This window comes from Peromyscus maniculatus, chromosome 5 (assembly GCF_049852395.1).
Source record: "Peromyscus maniculatus bairdii isolate BWxNUB_F1_BW_parent chromosome 5, HU_Pman_BW_mat_3.1, whole genome shotgun sequence".
Classification (NCBI taxonomy): Eukaryota; Metazoa; Chordata; class Mammalia; order Rodentia; family Cricetidae; genus Peromyscus; species Peromyscus maniculatus.
The window spans coordinates 107,259,989-107,267,669 of NC_134856.1; positions in this window are offsets into that span (position 1 = coordinate 107,259,989).

A 7,681-nucleotide genomic window follows, 5' to 3' on the forward strand; every position below is an offset into this window, starting at 1 on the left:
ATGATTCAATGCACAACAAAGCTTAACTTTTGTTCTCTAATCACTTGACAATCTTTTGTTCTAGGGAGCTCAGTTGTTTTTATTAAGAAATTTTTGTTCATTTTGAATACCAATTACAGATCCCTCTCTTCCCTTGTTCTGCCCCTCCAACCTTATCCCCCAACCCACCCCCCATTCCCTCGTACAAGAAGGTAAGTAAGCCCTTTCACGGGGAGTCAGTAGAGCCTGGTACATCCAGTAGAGGCAGGTTCAAGCCCCTCCTCCTGCCTCAAGGCTGTGGGAGGTGTCCCTCCACAAGTAGTGGGCTCTGAAAAGCAAAGAAACAGTTGTGTAGCTTGATCAGCTTAAGAGGCCCCCTGGCAGTAGGATCAGGATCCATCCCTGGTGCATGAGCTGGGTTTTTGGAGAGCTCAGTTTTGAGTTGTTTCACCATGATCTCAAGTGGACTGACTTTCATGGCCCCCTTATGTATAAGACTCTAATTGAGAAATATTTCCAAAGGGATTTTTGAGACACATTCTAGGAAGATCTGTAGACAGAGCAAAGATCGGCTGCTTCCATGTACTGCATCTGTCTGCCCCAGTCCAATGATGTGCATTCCTCAAGAGCTATGGGATTCACCTGAGATGAGGTCTGAGTTTCAAAAGATAAAGTTAAGACATGCATGTTAGTGTGTCCACAGTAATTACAGATGTAAAGGGGTTATAGAGACTGCTCAGTAAAGCATTTGCCCTTCCTGGGTGAGCATGAAGACCTAGTTCAATCCCTAGCACCCATGTAAAAGTGTAGGTCAGGGTACACATGTTGGTAATCTTAGCTCTGAACTGGCAGACAGGACAATCCCTGGAGCTCATGGTCTAGCCATATTAACTGAAATAGCAAGCTTCCAGTTCACTGAGAGATCCTGTGTCAAAAAATAAGGTGGAGAGTGATTGAAGAAGACACTAAGCAACAACCTTTGGCTTCCATATGGGCACACACACACACACACACACACACACACACACACACACACACACACACACACACACACTGGGAGAATGAACAGACTCTATGACCCCTATTTTCTAGTGTGGACAAGGTAAGAAAGTAAAACATAAGCATTGTAATGGGCGTTGGGGCTGCCTTACTGTCTTACACCAGGTTTGCTGAATGGGTATTTTTAGAATGTTAGGAAACCCTTGTACAGTTGCTCAAAACTTGAAATATTGTTTCATTTCTCAAGCCACAATTGAATTACAAACTAACCCAAGGGCAGAGACTTCTTTTCCACTTCCTTTCCTTGTTTCCTGACAACATTTAATAGAGTTACTTGTGCAATATACATGTTCAGTGGTTGACTATGGAGAGTTGTGAGTTTCAGAGTTTTGACCCCCGAATAAAACTATATTTTGTGATTCACAGTTTATATTTTTAAGTGTGAGTAGTTGATGTACCAAGTTGATATATATATATATATATATATATATATATATATGATATATCATATATATATATAGTGTACAACCAATATAGTGAACCAAGATCATAAAAAACATAAGATGCAGTTTCATACCATCTTTCTTGTCATAGTAAAAAATATTTAAGAGCTAGGCAGGGTAGTGTGTTGCTGTGACTCTAGCACCCGGTAAACTGAGTCAGGAGAATCGTTGCAAGTTTATGGCCACATTATGAGACTATACATCTACTACATTCAATCAGTCAATTAAGCAAATCTCTCCAAAACAAAAGTGTAGGCATTTAAGGGTGAAATGGACAGATGCACAACTGAACACAGCTTCCATGCAGACACTCCTTTCTGCTCTCACACACTAACTGCTCGATAGTCTCAAACAACCGATTTTGTAAGAAGCATGTGTTCATTGAAACATTAATAAAGGTCCCAATCTTCCTTAAAATGAAGGATTGCTGGTTAGAGAAGTCCTTAGGGGGAAAAGTACTTGTGGTGGAAGCATGAGGACCAGAGTTCAGATTCCCCAGGACCCATATAATGCTTGACACACTAATACAAGTCTGTAATTCCAATGCTCATACATGAGAGGTGGACACAGGAGATTTCTTGGGAGCTAGTAGTCCAACTATCTTGACATACATCACAGCAAACATCAAGAGTTTACATCTCAAGGTGGAAAGTGATGACAGACACCCAAAGTTGTGCTCTGATGTCTACATATATGCTGTGATGCACATGCACCCACACTCACACAGACATACATGGGCACACACACAGTAGATAGGTAGATAGATAGACAGACAGACAGATAGATAGAACATAGATTGATAAATAGATAATGAGATAGTTTCTTTCTTTCTGATAACTTTGAAACAGTAGCTTCTGGTCCTTGGTAGAAAAGTCTATGCTAGATTTCAGCCTTTTCTTTCTGCCCCAGGTACTTATAGGTACAAACAGCTGGTATTTATATGCTGTGGGATGTACTGTATGTTAAATGTGTTGCTCTGAATGGTTAATAAATAAAACACTGATTGGCCAGTAGCCAGGCAAGAAGTATAGGCAGGACAAGCAGAGAAGAGAATTCTGGGAACAGGAAGGCTGAGTCAAGAGATGCTGCCAGCTGCAGCCATGACAAGCAACATATAAAAGATACCAGTAAGCCACAAGCCATGTGACAACTTATAGATTAATAGAAATGGGTTGATTTAAGATATAAGAACAGTTAGCAAGAAGCCTGCCATGGCTGTACAGTTTGTAAGCAATATAAGTCTCTGTGTGTTTACTTGGTTGGGTCTGAGCGACTGCGGGACTGGTGGGTGAGAGAGATTTGTCCTGACCGTAGGCCAGGAAGGACTGGAGAAAGCTTGAGCTACACTTATAGATCCCTCTAATATCAAATGTGAAAAAAGGGATCAGGAAGGAGACAGGGCAGCATTTCCTGGTGTGTTGTTTTCTTTTTTACTTCTAGAACTTGGTAGTTAATATTGACTCTTCCTTTGGGCACTGTCATTGGCTATTGGTGATGGTGATTCCTGGAGACCTTCTAGTCAAGCTTAGTCAGGACATGGGAGGAATGAACATCTCTGTCCTGGTTCAGTCTCTTTATTCTGTAACTCACAGAAATATAGTCCATTACAGTTCCCAGCATCTGTTCAATCCTCTTGTACACTCTCCTTGTGAGTAGACCCAGAGCATAGAATATACTGGCAGCCATCTTTGCCTTTTTTCCTTCTTTGCTTATATCTATCTGCTTATTTGCAAACACCTCCTCATATTTTACTAAATCCAATGGAGTCACCTCTTTCCTCTTCCATAGCCTTCTGTTGTCTTCCTAGATTTAAACCACACTTTGAGTAGTATGATTCTCCTAAAGGCCATGAAAAATTTTAAACATTTCTGTGTTGTCCTCTAAATGTTGTTTTACTATGCCTAGAGGTAAAAGAGATGGTCAGTGAGTCTCACTGCTTTTTTTCACATCAAATGTGAACTCATAACAAACATTGATTTCCACAAAAAAAGATCTTCACAAAGCCTTTCTCCCTTATCTATCTATCTATCTATCTATCTATCTATCTATCTATCTATCTATCAATCTATCACTGTGTCTGTTAGCTTTCTCAACAGCTCTTTAAAGGACTTAGGAGTATCCACACAGTATTTCAACTGTTATCATTTATAATCAAAATATACTTTTGAAAGGAAGACAGTTATTCATGACAGTCAGATGAGAAGTCTGATGTCCAAAGAGAATAACTACCTTGTACAAATCACATGACAGCTAAGTTAAGCCACACTAAGTGTCAGATCCCAGCATCCCTGACTGTGTGAAGAGTTCATGTCTTTCCATTAGGTAATACAGTCCTCAGAATAGGTGGTAGACACTGGAAAGATGGCAAGAAAGAAGAGAAACAGTTGGGAAAAAACATATTCCCATTATTTGATATGTCTTTCATTGAGTCTGTAATTTTTAAAAAACAGAATGAAATCTATGAAATTCTTACAGTTTTCAAAATGAGGGATGAGCAAGAAAGGAAAAAATAGAGGAAAACTAAACTCAAAAAAGGTTTTCTCTCATCAATTCAATTGTCTTCCTTCGGCCCATTGCTTGATGGTCAGGGTTAAGTTGCAGCTTAACAAGATGACGATTATTCCAAAAGAGCTAGTCAGTTTCTTATTTCAATTTACTTTCTAAAACTATCAATATGAATGGTACTTTAAAATAGAGCTGATGAAGACTCTAAACTAAAATTTCCAGGAATTTGCTGATTCCAAAGCTAAGGAGCCAAGCAAACAAAAATAACCTCTCAGCAGGACCATTCTGCCTGTGCCCCAGCACCTTGAACCTCTCTGATTTTTCTGGTTTATTTTGAGCCCATGGGGAACAAAGCCCTGGCTGTTCCTTAACAAGTGAGAATGACTTGCCCAGACCCACAATAAAACATTTGTGACAAGCGACTGTGTGCACTCTTACTCCAGATCATGCTCAGCACAAGGTTCAATGGCTGGCTGACTCAACAAAGGGCCTTCTGTCTGAGCTCCCAGCCAAGGCTGAATGCCAATTGTCTTAAATCTGATTGCTCCTTGAACCCTAGCCCCTCACATGGATGAGAGTGCCTTCTGGAATGCCAGGACCCAATACAGCTGACCAAGAATATAGTTTTAAATCACATTGCTTTTGCTCTTCATTATTGGTCATTTTGCTTGTTCTCTCTCTCTCTCTCTCTCTCTCTCTCTCTCTCTCTCTCTCTCTCTCTCTCTCTTTCTCTCTCTCTCTCTCTCTCACACACACACACACACACACACAATTCCCCATTCCCTTCCAATCTACTCTCCCCATCCCTTTTCCTCTGGACCTCTTTCTCCTCCCCATCTAGTCCTGCAGTGCCTATACCACTGAAGAAAATGGCAACTCTTCTCAAAGTAACTATAAACAGTTGGTGGCTCTTTCGGAAGAGATGGAGTCTCGTGGCACTTTCTTTTTCTTTTTTCTTTTTCCTCTTTCCTCTCCTCTCATTTCTTCTCCCCTATCTACTCATCTTCTGTTTCTGTTCAGAAAGGGGTGGATCTCCCATAGGTATCAACAAAACATTTCAAGTTGGGGTATGACTAAGCACCTCCCCTTTTATTAAGGCTGGGCAAAGCAATCCAATATGAGGAATAGGTTCCCAATAATCAGCCAAAGCATTAGGCTCCCATTGTTAGGAGTCCCACAAACAGAGCAAGCAACATAACTGTCACATATCTGTAGAGGGTCTAGGTAGATCCCATGTAGGCTCCCTGGTTGTTGGTTCAGACTCTGTGAGTTCCTATGAGCCAGGTTAGTTGTATCTGTGGGTTTTCTTGTGATATTCTTGACCCCTTTGGCCCCTACAATCCTTCCTCTCTCTCAAGGCAATTTCTTTATCTGTAACAGAGTATTCAGAGTATTGAAGGGCCCAATCTTGTCTGCTTCTGTTTTTCATGAGTGCAGTGTCCATGTTGTATTATAGCTGAATGGCACCAGTTTATGGCACTCCTAACCACCCTTCAGCTCATATGTTCTTTTTACCTTCTCTTCTGCAAGATCTGCAATGGTTGGGGGAAGAGTATAGATTTCTTGTGTAGAGCAGAGTATTCAATACATTTATTCTCAGCACTTTGACCCAGATATAAAGCTCTACATTAACTATGCCTTCTGCAAGATGTAGCTTCTCTGCTCCATTCTGAGAGCAGTACTTGTGCACAGGTATGAACAAAAAAAAATCAGAAGGAAGTTCAACAACTTGTCAATTTAAGAAAACAATGGCAGCATGATCCCAGTGTGGGGTCATGAACTTTAGCCACAGTCCTTTAAACAGGTTTAAAAATTAATACCAGATGCATATTCCTTGTTGTGGAGTGAGCCTGTATTGAAATCTCAAAGTGCTTAGTTACACCCAATATAATCACACCTGTGAGCATACTACCTGACAGATTGGAATTGGATCAAACATGCTCTACAGCTGGATGAGAACATTAATGAGTTTTCATTCTCCACAGCCTACATAGTATCTTCACTAGATCAGTAGACAAGGAGGGAGTTTCCATCTCAGTTCCTACTTGTTTTTTGTGTCTTATAACCAAAGTGCTTTGCATTTTAAGTACCAGGGCCTTATAATCATTGATTCTTGTGAATGTATCTTATTTCTTTTTTGCTTCTCTCCAAACTTTGTGTATTCACTCCTTTGGGCATTCTTCACATAAAGCACCTGCTTAGTGCGAAAGCAGACCTTGGTATCTCTTAAAATGATGTCACTAATCTGATCTAGCCTTCATACAGTACCCATCTTGAGGCTACACTAATATACAGTGTACCAAGAAGCAAGCAGGTGATGTAGGACTCAAAATACCTGGGAATAAACAAGTTGAAGAATGCTCTGGAGGGGATAAATGGGAAAATAAATAGAAAAGGCACAGTGTTGTGGTGTTCCCTTAACAGAGAAGACAGCAAGGCAGCCTATGGAAATCCCTTTGTCTACCATTCCTCTACATTTAAAGTCACAGTTGGCTCTATTCCATGGAGATGGCTTAGGCTTTATTCCTGATAGTCATTATTTTACCTAGAATTTCTTATTTTCAATTTTGAAAGCATCATGTTCACTATAAAATTAAAACAGCAACTATGAAGAAGAAGATAAAGCCGGGAGGTGGTGGCGCACGCCTTTAATCCCAGCACTCGGGAGGCAGAGGCAGGCGGATCTCTGTGAGTTCGAGGCCAGCCTGGACTACCAAGTGAGTTCCGGGAAAGGCGCAAAGGTACACAGAGAAACCCTGTCTCGAAAAGCCCCAAAAAAAAAAAAAAAAAAAAGAAGAAGAAGAAGAAGAAGAAGAAGAAGAAGAAGAAGAAGAAGAAGAAGAAGAAGAAGAAAAAGAAGATAAAAATCTCCACAATTTGAGATACTTCATTATAGGGCACACACACACACACACACACACACACACACACACACACACACACTTGCACATACTTGGGCATATAATACACATAAAATTGTTCATTTGGGAAGCAAAGCTTGTTTTTTTCAGATATGATTCTGAAAATTCTCATGAATCTCAGTTTGAACTGAAACATACTATGTGGCTGAAGATTACCTTGAATTCCCAGTCTTTCTATTTCTACCTCCTGAGTATTGGGGTTATAGTTATGTACTACTATATCTGGTTTATACGGCGTTGAGAGATGAAGCCCAGGGCTTCGTGTTTGCTAGGCAAAATGAGTTACTTCCTCAGCTCAACCCCAGAGGGCTTTTCTTTAGCAATGTATTTTGAACATATCTCATCAGTAGAAAATGTTCTTTTACTATTTGGCTAGCATTTTATTTGTGCTATATAATTATTTATTTTATTATTTCCATTTGTTCTAATGGTTGGAAGACGATTACAAGAAGGTTATAAAACTCCCCTGTAATGGAAGGGAGACTCCAAGGCAGAAAGCATGACACAAGGCAATTCAGAACAGAGTCTCCATGATCACCAGACTCTGAGTAAGGACAAGCCCTTCTGAATGTCTCTTACAGCCAAGCCTTCAGGTGTTAGTCAGAGGGTTGCTCACCTTCCATATGAGTACCACTTGATCAATTAAGAAGAGCTTTTTGGAAAGTCAGTGACTTGGGATCTTTAGGTAGGTGTGGAAAACCAAAAGGACTATGTTTTTGTTCTCCTGGGACAGGTTGGCCTTCCCAGCATCCACTACTTGTTTTTGAACAACTT